Source organism: Corylus avellana, chromosome 3, assembly GCF_965113065.1.
Source record: "Corylus avellana chromosome 3, dhCorAvel1.hap1.2, whole genome shotgun sequence".
Taxonomy (NCBI): Eukaryota; Viridiplantae; Streptophyta; class Magnoliopsida; order Fagales; family Betulaceae; genus Corylus; species Corylus avellana.
In genome coordinates this window covers 6427411-6448287 of record NC_142492.1, presented here as the reverse complement: position 1 = coordinate 6448287, position 20877 = coordinate 6427411, and the positions used below count along the sequence as shown (strand labels likewise).

At 30.3% G+C, this 20877-nt stretch overlaps 1 pseudogene across 1 annotated transcript in view; it reads left to right on the top strand.

Annotated features, from left to right (window-relative positions):
* Nucleotides 1-4058: 4058 nt before the first annotated feature.
* LOC132175429 (putative leucine-rich repeat receptor-like serine/threonine-protein kinase At3g14840) overlaps nt 4059-20877 on the top strand; it is a 39823-nt pseudogene continuing 23004 nt past the window's right edge. The window contains exons 1-12 of the transcript XR_015911686.1: nt 4059-4250; nt 4387-4555; nt 7900-7971; nt 8042-8113; nt 8222-8293; nt 8398-8469; nt 8576-8647; nt 8754-8825; nt 8936-9007; nt 9100-9171; nt 9262-9333; nt 9887-9958. The product of XR_015911686.1 is annotated as a putative leucine-rich repeat receptor-like serine/threonine-protein kinase At3g14840 (transcript). The remainder of the gene's footprint in view (nt 4251-4386; nt 4556-7899; nt 7972-8041; nt 8114-8221; nt 8294-8397; nt 8470-8575; nt 8648-8753; nt 8826-8935; nt 9008-9099; nt 9172-9261; nt 9334-9886; nt 9959-20877) is intronic.

Sequence of the window (20877 nt, the reverse complement as noted above, 5' to 3'; positions counted from 1 at the left end):
AATAAAATTTAGAATTGAGAGTATTTAACAAAATAAAATTTAGAATTCGAGATCATCTCACAAATTTCTTCCCATCTTAAAGTATTACGCATTTATAGTACAAACCGAAAAGAAAACATTGGAACTGACAATTCAACTCTTATATGTTTTCCACCAACCTTTCTGTTCATTTGTCTTCCTTAAAAAAAAAATATAATAATAAAATTTTTTTTAAAAAAAAATTAAGGGTAACATTCATGTACCCCTCTCAAACTACCACAAAATTGATAATGTCCTTCCAAATTTTTAATTGTGACAATGTCCTTCTCAAACTACCAAAACATTGTCAATGTTCCACCTAAGACTAGCCAAAAAATAAAAAAATGCCCCTATATATTTCTCAATAAGACAAAAATACCCCTATAAATTCAAAAAAAAAAAAAAAAAATCGTTTGAAAAACGAAAAATTTTAATTAAAAAGAATAATTTTTTTTTTAACAAAGTTTTTCAATTTTTTAAAGAAAAAAATATTTTTTTTTTAAATCAAAATTTTTATTTAAAACAAAAAACATTTTAATTTTTTTTTAGAAAAAGAAAATTTTTATTTTCTTAAACTAAAATTGTTAATTTTTTAAAAAGGAAATTTTTATTTAAAAAAGTTATAAAACAAAACAAAAATTTTCAATTGTTATAACAAAAAAAATCGAATTTTTTTTTTATAAAAATGATTTTTTGTTTTTTTTTTTTTTTAAATGCCACCCTTTGGATTTTTTATTTTATTTTATTATTATTATTATTATTTTTTTTTTAGTTTTAGGTTATTTCTAGAAGTTTTAGTATTTTTTGTTTTTATTTTACTAAGCGTAGTTTCATCATTGGGGAAACATTGACAATTTTTGGTAGTTTGGGGGAGACATTGTCACAATTGAAAGTTTGGGGGGGGGGGGGGAGGGGTGACACTGTCAATTGGGTGGTAATTTGAGGGGGATATGTGGACTTTCCCCAAGAATTAACTAGAGCATGTATATTTTTTTCTAATTAAAAAAGGTAAATTGTTGTAATTTCAAAAAACATAGTAGAATATGCCCATTGAGAGTTGTATAGAAAAGGCCTAAATGGTGAGAATTGCAATCGCCTGACTGAGTCATAGTTTGACCCAACTCTATCATGGCATCAATGAAACCCATTGTGACTAATTGATTAGGGGTGAAAATGCGGTTTTAATAACTCTAATAACCGCTAACCATTTTTTTAAAAAAAAAATTTAAAATGTTTAATTTTTTTTTTAAAAAAAAAAACCAAAACATGTCATTTCTATTGTAATATGATAATATCATAATATCATACTACATAATGATATCGTTTCAAAAAAAATTTATACATTTTTATATACATTTAAAATTTTAAACACAAAAATGACATCGTTTCATTTATTTTTATATATAAATATAATATATATTATGTAATATTTATATAGACGGTTAGCGGTTTTGAAAAAACCTAAAACCGCTAACCGTAACCGCTTAGGTGGTTATCGATTTTTGCTAACCGCCTTCAAAAGCGATTAGCGGTTAGTGCGGTTATTAACCGCTCGCATTTTTACCAGTCGAATTCTCACCATAGTACATATCCAATCACTTTAAGAATTTACATAAGTTTCAAATATAACCAAAATCATCATAAATGTATATATAAATATACCTAATACTGCCATATATATATATATATATATATATATATATATATATATATATATATTTTTGGACTATATCATCATCAGTTTCATATATAATTTCACGTATATATAGGGGGAGACTACATGCTTTCTCATGGAGCAGTGCTAAACTTACCAAATTTTTTCTCCAAAAGTCATTCAACTCCAAAACAGACACAAATAAGAATCCCAAAATACAAAACCATTTTGAAAAGAACATTTATTCAGTCATTCTTGATGGCTGCAAAAAAAAAAAAAAAAAACAATTGATTTTATTATTATGACGTGTAAATCCTCTATGAGATTATTAGATTAACATATTTTTGTTCTTTTCCATATCCCACCACAAGAAGGAAATTTCAAGGAATGTTGATCAACGACTAGAGATACGACTTTTCTCAGCTTCACAATTAATTCATTTGTATGACGTGTAAATTCTCTTTGATAACAACCTACATGTGCTGTTTTAGTTTTTAACCAATAGATCAGCATCCTATATATGGTAAAATTAAAAGTACAAATTTGTACGTAATTGATTGGCTTCATTCATATCGAAAGCAAACTCAATTTTTAGATGAAAATCATATGAATCATAAATCAATCATTTTGAAATCCACCTGCCTTGAAGAGGTAGTACCACATTTTACTTTTAGTGGCATGGCACATGAATAATTTGATACTGTGATGTAATTATTACATATAGTGTCTACTAGGTACTCTATAATATAACAAGTTAACTGTTCGTAGTCCCCAAGAGGTAGCTCAATCGGTTAGGACCACGCCTAATGAAGCGGTGGTCACTAGTTCGAATCCCCCTCCCCCCTCTTGTGTGGACATGTCAAAAAAAAAAAAAAAAAAAGTTAACTGTTCGTGAATCGTATTATTATATGATAATAATGTTTGATGTAATGTTAGTGTAATCTAATATAAAATAAAATAAAAAATTATTTTTTTAATTAACCATAATTAATAATATATTTGAGATTACGTCGAAAAATAAAACTTTTAAAGTTAAAAAAATTATCATTAATTTTGGACGAACACAAAAAAGACATAAATCTTCGTCTGATTGCCAAAAAATATTAGAGAATTATCAACGCTAATTAATTTTTCCGTTAAACATCAATTTCCCGAATGGACCCGTCAAACGCTGTCTCAATCTAATTGTGGAAAAATGTTGGAGAATTATGAATGCTAATTAATTTGATAGAATTATCAACGATGGTAATTTGGTAGTCTATAGTACTTGTACCCCTACAGACACGTGGCTTTCACTAGATGCTGTCCTTTTCACCTGCATGCATTATTGGACTATAATTAATTAATATACGGTCACGTAAAAACTTTAGTAACATCATAATATGTTCATGCATTATTAGACAGTAATAAATTTCGTCCCCGACCTAGTTTTACAAGTTGTTCTCAAAACAAATACACAAGTGCTTAAATATAGTAGTTTCTACCAACAAAAAAAAAGAAAAGAAAAAAAAAAAAAAAAAAAAAAAAAAGACAGTTTTCTTTCAAATTGGGCTGAAATTTTTTTTTTTTCAACATATTCTATAAAAATGATATGTATCACATTTCATTTCAAAAACATATGTTTTTTAAATAAGTGAAACACATTTTTTGGAATAAAATTTCTTCCAACTTTGTCATTACAATTAAAAAAAAACATGTGCTTTTCACATATAAAGGACATGTCATTTTTATAGAATAGATTGGACGAATTTCTTCCAACTCAGTTTGAGGGTTTATGGTTAAATATTTTTTTGCCATATATAGTTTAACTTTATTTTTTGCTACATCGGTTTCATTTGTATCATAAATGGTACCTCGATAATGAATAAAAACAGATATAGTACTCTGTCTAAATTCCGTCCAAAAATTTATGGAAATCCACGTCAATAAAAACAGATATATTGACACATGTCTATACATATAATAAAAAATGGAAAAATAAAAATTTAAAAACCAAAATGATTAACAAAAAATTAAATTAAATTAAAAAAAAAAGAAATAAAACCACCCCTTTTCCATTTTTTTTTTTAATTTAATTTATTTTTTAATAACATTTTTATCTCTAATTAGGTATATGGACACGTGCCAATTTTTTAGGGGGCTGACTTAGATTTTTATCAATTTTTTGACGGAGGTACCAAATCTGTTTCTAACTATATATTATTAAAGTACTATATGTGATACAAAATAAAATCCACAAAAGACAAAAAAATAAAATTGTTAAACTGCAGGACAATAAAGTATTTAACCATGCAATAATAATATATATATAGTTGACCTCTCTTTGAGGTCTACTCTAGTCTTCGCTCCCAAAGCAACTCATCTCATCTCTCTCTCCAAACTCCTTGATATATAGTGGTACAATAATTAATGATTTGCGCACCAATTCGGCCACCATTTTTGCCTGCGTAGGCGAAGGTATTTTCCTTGGCAAAAATGAAAAAGATGATGTTTCTTGTTCGATTTCTCCATGCTTCAACCCTCACCTTTTGCTTGGCAACGTTCGCTTTCGGAGCCACTCTATTGCCGGATGGAGAAGGTATATATGCTGATCACTACACAGATGCATGATATTTTAACCTTTCTTTTTTTAGGTGCAATTCATTATTCAAGCCTTTTTGATTGGTTGGAGCTGATTTCATCACTTGTGTTGAATTGGGCGCTAACTTTTGCAGTGGAAGCTTTACGTGAGATAGCGAATACGTTAGGGAAGACGGACTGGAATTTCAGCGTAGATCCATGCAGTCAACAACCTGGATGGTTCGACGGACCAGCAGCAGGATCATTCGAGAATAATCTCACCTGCGACTGCTCCAACGGAACTAGATGCCACGTTGTCAGCATGTACGTCATATCTCTCTCCTATATATACACACTATCTGCACATACGCATATATATATATATATATCCACCGACATATGTTTCACTGAGATTTTTTTGTTAAGAAATGCTGCGTACTCTTACTTTTATATATATATATATATATATATATATATAAATGAGTGTGAAAAATAAAAGTCTATTTTGAACATAAACCGTCCAAAATGCCCTTTTTTACTTTTCTGATTTTTATTTTGCTTTAAAGTGATCAAACGGTTGCCATTTATTAAAAGTAATTAGCATTCCAATTTCCATGCTTTTAGACATCTAAAAAATTAGAGGCTAAGATGCAATGCTAAGACATATATAAAAGCTACCTCAAATTATATTTTTGAGAAATTATTTTTTGCATTTGTATAAATTTGGTGAGTTGGCATATATGTTCTATTAATCCTTAATTTTTTTAAGAAAATTAATAGTAAATAGAGCATACCAACTCAATAGCAGAAAAGATGTAGGTAAGACGGACATATACATATCGCAAAAGAAACATTTATTTTTATTTTTTTATTTTTAAATCAAATAAAAACGAAGTTGGCTCTGCTAACTGCATTTGAATAGTAGGACCAAAATTCTATTTTTGACTTTCGGGGCCTTGTTTGGCAAAGGCTTTAGGCATTTTTCACCGTAGTAGAAAGTTATTGTTAAGTTTTAACTTTTTTTTTTTTTTTTTTTTTATAGAAAAATTAAAAAAAAAAATTGTTTAATTTGTAGTAAATTTTTTATTTAAATAATAATAAAAAGTGATTAATGCGATATAAAATGTAAAAATATTTGACGGTTGAAAATTAAGTGGACTTTATTTTGGCCTCTAATTGCCATATAAGGCCTCAGTGAAAAAAAAAAAAAAAAAAAAACCCTTAAACCGGGTGTTGAGGACCACATCTTTTGGTTGCATTAACACTTATGTCAAATCTTTAGATGGCATGGAGACAAAAAAATAAATAAATAAATTATATATATATCTTAGATGGGATCCACGTACTTAATGGGGGTGTCGAGGAGTCCAGGACCATTGTTTTGTTTGTTAAATCCTTTTTGCCTTTTGTTATGCAGTTGATGTGAATTGGTGTGAGAAAAAGTAAACAAGTATAGTATAAAAAAAGTGAAAATTGTATGGAAAAGTGAAAAAGTGAAAAATGTTTACTGATTATCTGATTTCATATCAACTCTTCTTGAGAAATAATTTCATATTATATTGTAGATTAATGCTATAAATAAGATTTTTTTTTTTTTTTTGTCATTTTAAAGGTGATATGACTTTTAAAATTACAATTGGATCAAAATTTAATAGCCATATATTTCAAATTTAATAGTAATTTTAAAAGTCAAATCACTTTTAGATGGACAAAAAGGGAACAAAAGTCTTATTTTTAGAATTAATCTATTTTAGACTTAAAAACATATATATGGAAATTTAATTAAAATGTTCAAGATTTAAATTAGGGGAAGGGAAACTTCACTTATATATATATATTATTTTGGAACTACAACACAATTTTGTAAACTTTAAAAATTTACAATATAGAGTTTTAATCTTTCAATCCCTTTCATTTATCTATACATGTAAACTTCTAAAAAGTTATAGAAATACAACTATCACCTTAAATAAAACAAAACAAAAAAGAGAATTGCGACACTTACAAACAAACCTTACAAACTGACGTGGCAAAGAAAAAGACAAAAACAAATTTGGTACCAGCTGCCCGTGAGAGACCGGGCTGGGTTGCGGCTAGACCCACGCCTGGGTCTGGCCGCGACCTGCCGTGCAACGTGTTTGGCCGACGGCGGGTCTGGCCGCGACCCCCGGCCCCGGGTCGGTCCCGTCTGATTCTTTTCTTTTTCTTTGTTTCTTCTTATCTCCACACCGCCGGCCTCACTCCTTCTCACATCGCATATCCACCGCATAACGCATAATTTTCACCTCAAGAGGCATGGATTTATTTTTGTGTTAGTTTGCTTTTGTTTTGGAAGAACCTTTCCAAGCATGAACATACAGGAGAGTTCTTGATGTTGTAGGTAGCTTATCCACCGCATAACGCATAATATTCACACTGATCTGCCTAGGATGTTATTTTGCAACACAAATCAAGAGAGACAGTACTCACGGTGAAAGGAAGACAAATCAAGAGAGGTATGGATCAATTTCACGCCTGGGTCTGGCCGCGACCCGCCGTGCACCGTGGGTCTAGGCCAGACCCAGGCATGGGTCTGGCCGAGACCCAGCCATGGGTCACAGACCCACGGGCGGGGTCAGGCCAGACCCACGACGGGTCTCAGCCAGATCCAGCGTGGGGGTCGTGGCCAGAAAGATTTTGATGGAGGCTTTTCTTCCACATCAAAACTGCTGGACAAGAACTCTTTTAGCCTCTTCTTTTCTGTATTTACAGTACAAGAAGGCAGAGAACAAGAAGAAACAGGCTCAGATCCGCGAACTTCATTTGGGTTTGTGATATTTTGCTTGATTTCTCTCACGGGCAGCCTAGTACCAAGTTTTTTTTTTTTTTTTGTCATTTTCTTTGCCACGTCAGTTTGTAAGGCTTTGTTTATAAAAAGCCTTTGCAAGTGTAGCAATTCTCATAAAAGTAATTGGCATGCCATGCCTTTATACATATAAGATTTGAGGCTAAGATGCAATGCCAGGTGTCCAAAAATATCTTTTCAACGAGGAATGAGGACCACGTACGTCTTGTCCGTCAAAACCCATCTCGTCCGCGTTATTGAGTTATTTCCACGTCATTATCAACATTTTTTTTTTTTTTTGTTTCATTAACTATCTTTAATGTTTGATCAATCTTCAGATACATACGGTTTTTCTATCTCACGCCACGCTAAGTAATTATCTAAATCAATCCTTAAACCTGATCTTAAAATATTGAAAAGACTTTACTTATGACTTATCAAGACTTTATCTTGATAAATAGTTTCATATTATATTAATGTACCCTTTAAAACATATAAATGAAAATTTAGTTAAGCTGTTCAAGATTTAAACTAGGAAAAACTTCACTTATTTTTTTGAAGTTTGAGTACGTACCAAACGATTTTTAATCTTTCCGGTCTCTAAGCTTTAAAAATTTACAATTTAGAATTATAATCTTTCAGTCCTTTTCATTTACGATTTATTAATACCGTTTAAATGTTTTGTTAACTTAAACCCCCAATAAGTAAAATATTTTTTATAGCTCCAAAAAATTATAAAAATACAACTATACCCTTAAATATATAAAAAAATTAAAAAAGGGTTGATATATATACATTGAGAATGTTAAGCTTCGGTAACCCCCACTCTTTATTGGATGTACAGAATTTTGAAAGGACAAAACCTCGCGGGCACCCTCCCGCCAAATTTTGCCGGGTTGCCCTACCTCCAACAAATGTAAGTACTCAGAACAGAGATGCCACATGTAGTTTCTTTCCTCAACTGATTCATTTCTCTCTTGTATTAGTGACCTCACCCGCAACTACCTTAACGGTTCAATCCCTTCGGGATGGGGTTCTTCCCCGCAGTTGGTCAACATGTACTCTCTCTCTCTCTCTCTCTCTCTCTCTCTCTATATATATATATATATATATATATAGATGTTTTCATGAAGGGATGATTTTAACGTAAGAGAGTCTTATTGCAGTTCCCTTCTTGGAAACCAGTTAACGGGTTCTATCCCCAAAGAGCTGGCAAACATCACAACTCTCAAAAGCTTGTGAGTTCTGATCATCCATTTGTTTCTATTTGTGAATTTTTTTGTTATTTTTTATTTTTTTAGAGTTTTGTAATCGAGGAATAATGCGGTTTTATTATTTGTAGTACGGTGGAGTTCAATCAACTTTCCGGAAATCTTCCTCCAGAGCTTGGCCATATGCCCTCCATAGAAAGATTGTAAGACGTTTTTGAATATTCCCTCTTATTACAAGAATCTTATCTCTTTTATTTGGTGTGGGCATTCTTGAGGCTGATGTTGTTGTTGTTGATGATGTTGTTATAGTTTCTTGAGCTCGAATTATTTTAGTGGGGAGCTACCTGATTCATTTGCAGGACTGATCACATTGAAGGACTTGTAAGCTACTCTTTCTTTCTTTCCGCATTAAGTTTTTCATCTAAGATTACATATGACGTTTCATTTTTTTTTTTTTAATTCCTTTTGTCCATTCAACGTAATGCAGTCGGATCAGTGACAATCAATTTTCTGGAACAATACCCAATTATATTCAAAACTGGACAAACCTTACAAAATTGTGAGAGCTTTGTTCCTTTTTCTTTTTTATTTGTGTTGAAGGATTTTGTCGTTATTTAGTTATGGTTGTTATGTATTATCCCTCATTAAATCAAAATTTGGTAATAACAGATTGATTCAGGCAAGTGGTTTGAGCGGGCCAATTCCTTCTGGCATTGCTCATTTGGAAAAGCTATCGGACTTGTTAGTATCAACCTTTTATGTCACAACTATAATTAATTTTTAGATGGAATTACATTTGAATTACTTTATTCTTTGTTGAATTTGATATTCAGGAGAATCAGTGACTTGATTGGATCTGAAGAACGTTTTCCACCACTTAATAATCTGACTCAGTTGAAAAAATTGTAAGTTAAATGTTTCAATGACATGATTTTCCAACATACCCAATGTTATGGCTACTTAAGTTAACATAGATATTTTTAATTTTCTTACAGAATATTGAGGAGTTGCAATATTACTGGACAGCTACCTGAATATCTCGGGGATAGGACAATTTTGAAAACCTTGTTAGTATAATATCCACTTTTTCCTCCCTTTTTCTGTTTGCTGGTATTTCAAAAATCCTCTAGAAAATGCTTTTATGCTAATTTATGGATCATTCAGGATTCTTGCATGGCTAAGAATTCTTTTTCTTCTCCTTGTGTTGATTGACCTAACCTGACTTAAGAATTCATTTTCTTTTCCGGAGACAGTATCTTGAGATTCAACAAAGCCTTCTAGACATTGAACATGATTGTTTTTGACAGGGTTAACTGTGTTTTTTGGTATACAATGAAATGCTTCAAAAAAAATTCTTTTTTATAAGATTTTAAACAAAAACCAAAATCATGACCTCCCTTTCCAACCCACTTGCAACTTAAACCAAGGCTGAAGATGATTTTTAAGTGATTTAAGAATTGCCTTTTAATTTTGTTTATGACATTCTTTTATAAAAACGACTGTCTTTTCTTGTTTTGACAACTTCAATATGTTGTTTGTTTCTAACATTTTTCAGGAAAGGATTGGTTTTTTAAGGTGCTATTTGTTTTCTAATTCATTTAATTATAAATTTTCCTGCAGAGATCTCAGCTTTAACAAACTCAGTGGAGAAATTCCAAGTAGCTTTGCTGGTCTACAAAAGGCAGATTACATGTATGCATTTTAAATTCTCTGTATATTTTCAAATTACAGAAGCATTTTGTATAGATGAGAGACTGCCATCATTACCACATTAGTGGGGATGAAAAAGAAATAGTTTAATTGTCTGATGTACTAGGCAATCTCAAAATACTGAAGGTTGGCATCCATTTAATGATTTTTCCAATTTACTTTAATTCCTAGTTAAAGTCGATCCTCTTTCAAAGGAAATATGTAGCTAAGACTCCTACCTCTACTTCCTATAATAGGGATGCCATCTCATGTAATTTATAATTGTTAATATGAAATCATCCAAAGCATAAATATTCGTTTAATCATTGGATGTGTTAAAGACAAACTACATAACGATACTAAATTGTTAATATTTTATTTTGTTTAGATACTTAACCAGCAACTTGCTAACTGGAGCAGTGCCTGGTTGGATGCTGAATGAAGGGAACAACATGTAAGCTTCTCTGCCAAATTCTATATATTCAATTTGTTAACAAAAAATGTGGACGTATTTTATTTATTTATTTTTCCTAATCATTATGTAATGATAATTGTGCCTTGTACGTTGGCTCTCTTCTGGAACTTAATTTGCCTTTATGAATCAATTTGATTTTCTTATACTGAACAAAATTATCTGTGTATGACAACACTTGCTCAATTTGATTGGTTTGAATGTCAAATGTGAAGAAACTTCGACGTATTTAATGTAAATCTTTATCATTAGAAAACTGTGAGATGCTTCACTAATCAATTATGAAAATGAGAGAGTGAAGGCATATCAAAGCATACAAGGATTAAAAGAAATGTATTGCTTACAAGTTTTAATCATTTCCAAGAATTTCTAGTACTCCTGAGAGTTCAATTCTAAGTGTAGTCTCTTGGAATATTGTATAGAATGAAGTATGACAACAATAGAATCTGAATATTATCATCTCTTCCAAGTATAACAAAACATCACGGAAGATAATGGATCGTGTACGTTACTTCTTTTGTGTGCAGTGATCTTTCATATAACAAATTTACGGATGGAGAATCAAGTTGTCAAACAAGTAGTGTGTAAGACTTTCTTCTAAAAATGTTTGTCTGAATGCAAGCGCTGATGGGCATACTCACTAGGCTTTTCTCTTGTTATGTTCTCCAGGAACTTGTTTGCAAGCTCTTTGACTGGAAATAACTCGTAAGTATCAACTTCATCTATCAAAATCTTATTATATTAACTTTCTTGTGTGTTGCCTTGATATGAGTAAACACAAATCCAATTTTGATCTTAATAATAACTTGCTTTGGACCTTGATTGTTCCAACAGTGGCCTGGTTTCATGTTTGAGAAGCTCTCCTTGTCCTGATCAAAGTAAGTTTGATCAATTGAAAGTAGTGAATATGTTTTCTTCCTTTTCTTTTTTGATGAATATGAATTCTATATGCCTATTTTTTAGTTGTTACTAATTTGTTGTTGCTTTTATCCCAGAATCATTCAAACTTTATATAAATTGTGGTGGAGGAGCAGTTATCATTAATGGAAGTACTGCATATGATGCTGATACAGATCCAGGTGGACCTTCAAAATTCTACAAGAGTCCACAAGATTGGGGATTTAGTAGCACTGGTGACTTCATGGATAACAATCACACTGTCGACAATTATACTGTGCAAAGTTCATCTAGTCTCTCTGAACTTTACAAGGAAGCACGCATTTCTCCTCTCTCTCTTACTTATTATGCTTTTTGTTTGGGAAATGGAAATTACACAGTAAACCTCCATTTTGCGGAGATAATGTTCACCGATGATAAAAGGTATAGCAGCTTGGGAAGGCGTATATTTGATATTTACATTCAGGTAATTATTACAATATACTTCCACTTTCATCTACTCAAGCAGTTGCTAGCATGAAATGGATGACATAAATGGATTAGAATATTGTAGGGAGAGCGAGTATCGAAGGATTTCAACATTGTAAAGGAGGCTGGTGGAGTAGGTAAGGCAGTAATAAAAAGTTTTACTGCTGCCGTGACTAATAATACCTTAGAGATCCGTTTCTACTGGGCTGGGAAGGGGACAACTGATATCCCAGTCAAAGGAGTCTATGGTCCTCTTATTTCAGCTATTTCAGTGGATTCTGGTATTTGATTTGAACCTTTTAATTTTTTTTATGGTATAATAGATGGATATATTTGTCTTTTTTGTCCACTTTTTATGATTTTATGATTTTATTTTATATTTTTTTAGTTTGATGTGTACTACTTCAAGAAATGATATTCAAAAATCATAATGATGAATAAGAGAATAAAATCCTTGTCTTGTTAATTTTCATTAAAGTCTTCCTAATTGTCAGTTTAGACCTCTCGTTTTCATGAATTACTTTTGGTTGGATGATAATTTCTTGTATTACCTTGACAATAATTTTAACATTGTAACTCCTATGTTTTTTTTTTTTTTTTTTCTTCAAACAGACTTTACACCACCATCAACTGGTATATCTCTAGGTGCAAAGGTCGAGATTGTTGCTGCTGGTGCTTTTGTTATATTTTTGGTTCTAGGTATCTAGGACAGAAAAATAAGATGGAACAAGGTATTTGCAAGGCAATTAATGTTGTTATTATATAGATAAATATTTATTTATGATATGTTCTTTAGATTCTTTGCATGTGTATGTATGTTTGAACACACAACAGGTGCAAATGCACACAATACACTTTAAAATGTCTCAAACTAAGTGGAATGTCAATAATTAATTTGACATGCTTATGCATCTGACTTGGCATCTTCCTCAGATTAAATCAAAGCAAGGGAATCGTGAGTTTGTGAATGAGATAGACATGATTTCTCTCATCTTGTTAAGTTCTATGGATGCTGTATTGAAGGAAATCAATTGTTGTTAGTATACGAGTACATGGAAAATAAAAGTCTCGCTCGTGCTTTGTTTAGAAATCAATTGTTGCTAGCCCCGACCCATGCCCACCCCTAGACATGTCCACACAAAGGAAGGGAAAAGGAAAATTCAAACTAGTGACCTCTACTTCATGAGACATGATTTACAACCAATTAAACTACTTCTTAAGAACTTTTTTAGACAGAAGTTAATTCACAAGCATGTGACATTTTTGAACATAAACGGTTGGCATTTAATAAAAGTAATTGGCATGCCATGCCTTTGTACATATAAAAAATTTGGGGCCACTGCTTTTGAATAGTAGGACCAAAATTCATTTTATCTTTGACTTTCGGTGTCCAATAATATCTTTTAAATGAGGAATGAGGACCGACCACGTACGTCTTGTCCGTCAAAACCCATCTCGTCCACAAAAATTTTATTCAGTTATTTCCACGTCATTATCAACATTTTTTTTTTTCATTAATCTTTAATGTTTGATCCATCTTCAGATACATAGGTTTTTTTTTTTTTTTTTTTTTTTTTTTTTTTTTATCTCACGCCACGCTAAGTAATTATCTAAATCAATCCTTAAACCTGATCTTAAAACATTGAAAAGACTTTATCTTGATAAATAGTTTCATATTATATTAATGTACCCTTAAAAACATATATATGAAAATTAAAATAAATATTATTTAATTAATATATAACTATTAAAAATAAATAAAGCCCATTTAAAAATTTCATCTAAGGCCTCAGAAAATACGGAGCCGGGCCCCGATAATAATGACGTGAAAATAACACCAAGACTCCATAACAATGTTGAAGAGATGGGTTTTGACGACGTGGTCCTGCTCGACATCCATTTAATTATGATTTGACAGAAATGGACATCCATTTAATCAATGTTCCTTTGCAACATCGACTGAAAACCATTTTCACATTTTGAAAAGAACAAGTTTTCAGTCATTCTTGATGGCTGCAAAAAAAAAAACAATTGATTTTATTATTATGACGTGTAAATCCTCTATGAGATTATTAGATTAACATATTTTTGTTCTTTCCATATCCCACCACAAGAAAGAAATTTCAAGCAACGTTGATCAACGACTAGAGATACGACTTTTCTCAGCTTCACAATTAATTCCATTTGTATGACGTGTAAATTCTCTTTGATAACAACCTACATGTGTTGTTTTCAATATCCCAAGATTTTTTAATTTTTAACCAATTGATCAGCATCCTATGGTCAAATTAAAAGTACAAATTAGTACGTAATTGATTGGGTTCATTCATTTCGACAGCAAACTCAATTTTTAGATGAAAATCATATGAATCATAAATCAATCATTTTGAAATCCACCTGCCTTGAAGAGGTAGTACCACATTGTACTTTTAGTGACACATGAATAATTTGATAATGTGATTTAATTATTACATATAGTGTCTACTACGTATTCTATGAGAAGTTAACTGTTCATGAATCGTATTATTATATGATAATAATGTTTGATGTGATGTTAGTGCAACATATTCTAATATAAAATAAAATAAAAAATTATTTTTTTAATTAACCATAATTAGGAGTATATTTAAGATTACGTCGAAAAATAGAACTTTTAAAGTTAAAAAAATTATCATTAATTTTGGACGAACACAAATAAGACATGAATCTTCGTGTGATTGCGAAAAAATATTGGAAAATTATCAACGCTAATTAATTTTTCCGTTAAGTATCAATTTTTCAAATGGACACGCTGTCTCACTCTAATTGTGGAAAAATATTGGAAAATTATGAATGCTAATTAATTTGGTAGAATTATCAACGATAATAATTTGGTAGTCTATTGTACTTGTACCCCTACACACTCGTGGCTTTCACTAGATGCTGTTCTTTTCACCTGCATGCATTATTAGAGTTTAATACGGTCACGTAAAAACTTTAGTAACATCATAATATGTTCATGGATTATTAGACAGTAATAAATTTGGTCACCGACCCAGTTTTACAAGTTGTCCTCAAAACAAATACACAAGTGCTTAAATATAGTAGTTTCTACCAAAAAAAAAAAAAAAAACAACAGTTTTCCTTTTAATTGGGTTAGAAAAAAATTCTTTCAATTTATTCTATAAAAATGACATGTGTCACTTTTCATTTGAAAAATATATGTTTTTTAAATGAGGAATGATACAGCCCCAACTTTGGGCCAACTTTTTTCTTATTTTTTAATTTGAAAAAAATAACAAAATTAAAAATTAAAAAAGTTTCCGAAGCAATAATTTTTATTTTGGTCCTTCTTTTATTTGGTATTTTTTAAAACAAAAATAATATATTTTTATATTTATATTCCTTGTATGGGTTAAAAGTAAAAAACCTAAAAAACCTATTTCCCACTTTTTCTATTTATTTACCCAAACCTACAACCAGCCGTCGTTGGCCACGACATCGGTTAGCCCAGACAACGCCGGCCAGCCCAGACAATGCCGGACAACCACGACGCCGCCCATGAGGCTCCTCCACATGCACCAGTTATCTCTCTCTCTCTCTCTCACCAAGAGCCGAGCATATTGCAAAAACAAAAATTTCTCTGCTTTTTGTGTTATCTTTTTGAAGTCACCATTTTTAGTTGCCTTATATTTTACTTTCTGCTAATTCACTGATTGGCAATGGACTTGAGCATCTTACTAACCTTGGTGCTTCTTTCAATGTTCGTGCTTTCAGCTTTCTTCTTGCTGCGTTCATGGCCTTCACCAAAAAAAAATGAGGGCCGACCAGAGTCTTGGCTGACAGCCGTGGATGGCTGGTTTGGGTAGATGAATAGGAAAAGTGGGAAATAGGTTTTTTTAGGTTTTCTATTTTTAAGAATATGAATTTAAAAATCTAGTGTTTTTGTTTATTTTGCTTAAGGTGTTCCACGCTGATGTGGCAAGCCCTCATAATTGGAGGGCACAAATGTATTGATTTGTGCCAAGACCTTATAGAAGTTATTCTCATTAAACTTTTACTTTCTTTCAAAATTCCATTTTATTGAGATTTTTTGTTAATTTTTGTCAAAATATCCAAAATATCCCTATTTTTTTTTTATATATATATAAAAAATTGCAAAGATGTAAAAATGTTGCAAAGATTTTTTTTATAAATAAAATAAACGTCTGAATCTTTACAATTTTTATTTTTATTTTTATTTTTTTATAATAACAAATGTATTTTGAGAATTTTGATAAGATTTAACGAAAAATCATAACAAACAGAGGATAATTGAAAGAAATTGAATTTTCGATACCCTTAATTAAGAGTTTTTGAACTTTAAGAGTATTTTCAAAACACGTAAAAGTTCAGAAAAGTTTTGTGAAGTCTCCTTTAGTATTTTTTTTTTTATGTAACATATTCAAATTTAATTAATTTATTTTTTAAAAATAAAAAATAAAATGTTAAGAAATAAACATTTAAAAATGCTAAAAAACATTAATCTTTTCATTAAAAGCTCGGCAACTTCTTGGCAACATTCCCAAGCTTTAATTGGACCAAGGCCTAAAAAAATCTACAACAGTCTCACGTCTACTTTGGGCATTCGTTACAAATTTGTGCACATCTTTGTAAAACGTTGTTTCAATCTACTGAAATTGCAATTCAAAGGCTACCTTTACAACTGTAAAAAAAAAAAAATACAACTTTTTTTTCTTTTTGTTTTTTTTTTTGGTTTTTAATGTTTTATTTTTAACTCTATAAGCCACTTGCCTGCGTACGGGTCCTCAATGTCCACACGAGTTGTCGAAAAACAACAAATTCAAAGTCCAACTTTATCTGCTCGGTCCACACAAAACTTTATCCTTAAAGACGAAAGAAAGAAGATTCGTGGGAATTGCATGCAAAAATGCATTTATGTGATGAGCTGGGCTCATGCAATGAATCTGGATGCATTTGATTGTGCATTAAAGCTGGGTGAGCTGTAAGATTCTTCATCAGGAATGCAGACTTGTTTTAAGCCACGTGATTAATTAATTATATCCAGTACCCAATGAAAGAAGAGAGACTAGAAGATGATGATAACAGTAATTTTCATTGACGCCCTGAGGAACATATTTAATTTGCATGGGAGTTGGGACCATATAGATGGGCCATGGAGGCTAAATAATTTGCTTGACTGGTCATACTTGCCAGTTTTTTATTTTTGGCTGGAGCCATCTTTGACCTGCTCTATCAATTACTAGCTAATATATTTTTTTATTCTTTATGAAATATAAAGATTCTAGTATATATTGTTCTGCTGAATTTTTATTGTGAAGAACACTATGCAATCTGTCCACTGCCATGATGTTTCAATTATATTTGTGTGAATGCCAATAAAAGAAACAACTATAAACTCTATAGGTATGAATTCCTGTTAATCAATTATGTTTAGACTTTTAGAACAGTTTTCTTTTATGTATTTATTTTAAATTAGAAAAATATTTTAACAAACTACAATATAAATGGCTAATGAGCAAAGTTTTGAAAAGAGACTAAAAGTCTCATTTACCATATATGACTGTTAATTACCTCCTATAGTGGCTTGCCTTCAACTGTTTTCTTTCGGTTCCTACACCACAACCCATCTTTTTTGAGTGATTCCATCTCACGTCTACTTGCATTAAATCCGGATCAAGTATATACACAAACTAACACTTAATTTGCAATATTCTACCCAAACTAAAAATTGTATTAATGTTTTCTTCAAACTACCAAAAATTTACAATGTTCCCCAAATGACAAAAATACCCTTCATAAAAAAAAAAGGCGTGATCACCCCCTTTGCCCTAATGATTACTTCAATGATGTAGTTTTGCGACAATATACCTCCCAAACTACCAAAACAATGACAAAGTACCCTCAATTTTTTTAAAATGACAAAATTACCCTTACTAAAATAAAAACAAAAATACTAAAATTTAATTTCTTTTCAAAATTTTAAGGGCATTTTTGTCTTATTGAAAATTTTATAGGGATAATTTCATCATTTTGCTAGCATTAGGAGGTACATTGTCATTATTTTGGTAATTTGGGGGGTAAATTGTCGTAATTAATAGTTTGGAGGGTAGATTATTATTGGGGTGATAATTTGAGGGGATAAGTAGACTTTACCAAAAAAAAAAAAAAAATGTTGGAGAATTATCATCACTGATTAAATTTCATCACCTATCAAGTTTACAAGTCCAATTTTGCACGTAATTGATTGGCTTCATATAGAAATCAAACCAATAATTGGGTTCAATTTTGGATGGAAATCATATGAATCACAAATCAATCATTTTAAAACGCTCATGCCTTGAAAGTTTGCAGTATCTCAATGGCTGGTGCCAACTAATAAATTAATCAGAATATTTGGACTATTTCCAAGACAATAAATAGTAAATTAATAAAATAAAAGGACAAATAAAATTTAGAATTGAGAGTATTTAACAAAATAAAATTTAGAATTCGAGATCATCTCACAAATTTCTTCCCATCTTAAAGTATTACGCATTTATAGTACAAACCGAAAAGAAAACATTGGAACTGACAATTCAACTCTTATATGTTTTCCACCAACCTTTCTGTTCATTTGTCTTCCTTAAAAAAAATATATAATAATAAAATTTTTTTTAAAAAAAAATTAAGGGTAACATCCACGTACCCCTCTCAAACTACCACAAAATTGATAATGTCCTTCCAAATTTTTAATTGTGACAATGTCCTTCTCAAGCTACCAAAACATTGTCAATGTTTCACCTAAGGCTAGCCAAAAAATAAAAAAATGCCCCTATATATTTCTCAATAAGACAAAAATACCCCTATAAATTCAAAAAAAAAAAAAATTCGTTTGAAAAACGAAAAATTTTAATTAAAAAGAACAATTTTTTTTTTTAACGAAGTTTTTCAATTTTTTAAAGAAAAAAATATTTTTTTTTTAAATCAAAATTTTTATTTAAAACAAAAAACATTTTAATTTTTTTTTAGAAAAAGAAAATTTTTATTTTCTTAAACTAAAATTGTTAATTTTTTAAAAAGGAAATTTTTATTTAGAAAAGTTATAAAACAAAACAAAAATTTTCAATTGTTATAACAAAAAAAATCGAATTTTTTTTTAATTTTTTTTTATAAAAATGATTTTTTGTTTTTGTTTTTTTTTTTTTAAATGCCACCCTTTGGATTTTTTGTTTTATTATTATTATTATTAGTTTTAGGTTTTTTCTAGAAGTTTTAGTATTTTTTGTTTTTATTTTACTAAGCGTAGTTTCATCATTGGGGAAATATTGACAATTTTTGGTAGTTTGGGGGAGACATTGTCACAATTGAAAGTTTGGGGGGGGGGGGGGTGACACTGTCAATTGGGTGGTAATTTGAGGGGGGTATGTGGACTTTCCCCAAGAATTAACTAGAGCTTGTATATTTTTTTTCTAATTAAAAAAGGTAAATTGTTGTAATTTCAAAAAACATAGTAGAATATGCCCATTGAGAGTTGTATAGAAAAGGCCTAAATGGTGAGAACTTCAATCGCCTGACTGAGTCATAACTTGACCCAACTCTATCATGGCATCAATGAAACCCATTGTGACTAATTGATTAGGGGTGAAAATGCGGTTTTAATAACTCTAATAACCGCTAACCATTTTTTATAAAAAAAAATTTTAAATGTTTAATTTTTTTTAAAAAAAAAAAACCAAAACATGTCATTTCTATTGTAATATGATAATATCATAATATCATACTACATAATGATATCGTTTCAAAAAAAATTTATACATTTTTATATACATTTAAAATTTTAAACACAAAAATGACATCGTTTCATTTATTTTTATATATAAATATAATATATATTATGTAATATTTATATAGACGGTTAGCGGTTTTGAAAAAACCTAAAACCGCTAACCGTAACCGCTTAGGTGGTTATCGATTTTTGCTAACCGCCTTCAAAAGCGATTAGCGGTTAGTGCGGTTATTAACCGCTCGCATTTTTACCAGTCGAATTCTCACCATAGTACATGTCCAATCACTTTAAGAATTTACATAAGTTTCAAATATAACCAAAATCATCATAAATGTATATATAAATATACCTAATACTGCCATACCATAGTACATGTCCAATCACTTTAAGAATTTACATAAGTTTCAAATATAACCAAAATCATCATAAATGTATATATAAATATACCTAATACTGCCATATATATATATATATATATATATATATATATATTTGGACTATATCATCATCAGTTTCATATATAATTTCACGTATATATAGGGGGAGACTACACGCTTTCTCATGGAGCAGTGCTAAACTTACCAAATTTTTTCTCCAAAACAGACACAAATAAGAATCCCAAAATACAAAACCATTTTGAAAAGAACATTTATTCAGTCATTCTTGATGGCTGCAAAAAAAAAAAAAAAAACAATTGATTTTATTATTATGACGTGTAAATCCTCTATGAGATTATTAGATTAACATATTTTTGTTCTTTCCATATCCCACCACAAGAAGGAAATTTCAAGCAACGTTGATCAACGACTAAAGATACGACTTTTCTCAGCTTCGCAATTAATTCCTTTGTCTGGCGTGTAAATTCTCTTTGATAACAACCTACATGTGCTGTTTTAGTTTTTAACCAATAGATCAGCATCCTATATATGGTAAAATTAAAAGTACAAATTTGTACGTAATTGATTGGCTTCATTCATATCGAAAGCAAACTCAATTTTTAGATGAAAATCATATGAATATATATATATTTTTTTAATTTTAAATGTACCACCCTTTGGGATTTTTATTTTTTATTTTTATATTTAGTTTTAGATTTTTTTCTACAAATTTTAGTATTTATTTTATTTTATTTTACTAAGGGTAATTTTATCATTGTGGCGAAACAATTGAAAGTTTGGGGAGAACATTGTCAGTTGGGTGATAGTTTGAGATGGGTATGTAAACTTTCCTCAAGAATTGACTAGAGCATGTATATTTTTTCTAATTAAAAAATGAAAATTGTAGTAATTTCAAAAAACATAGTCGAATTTGCCCATT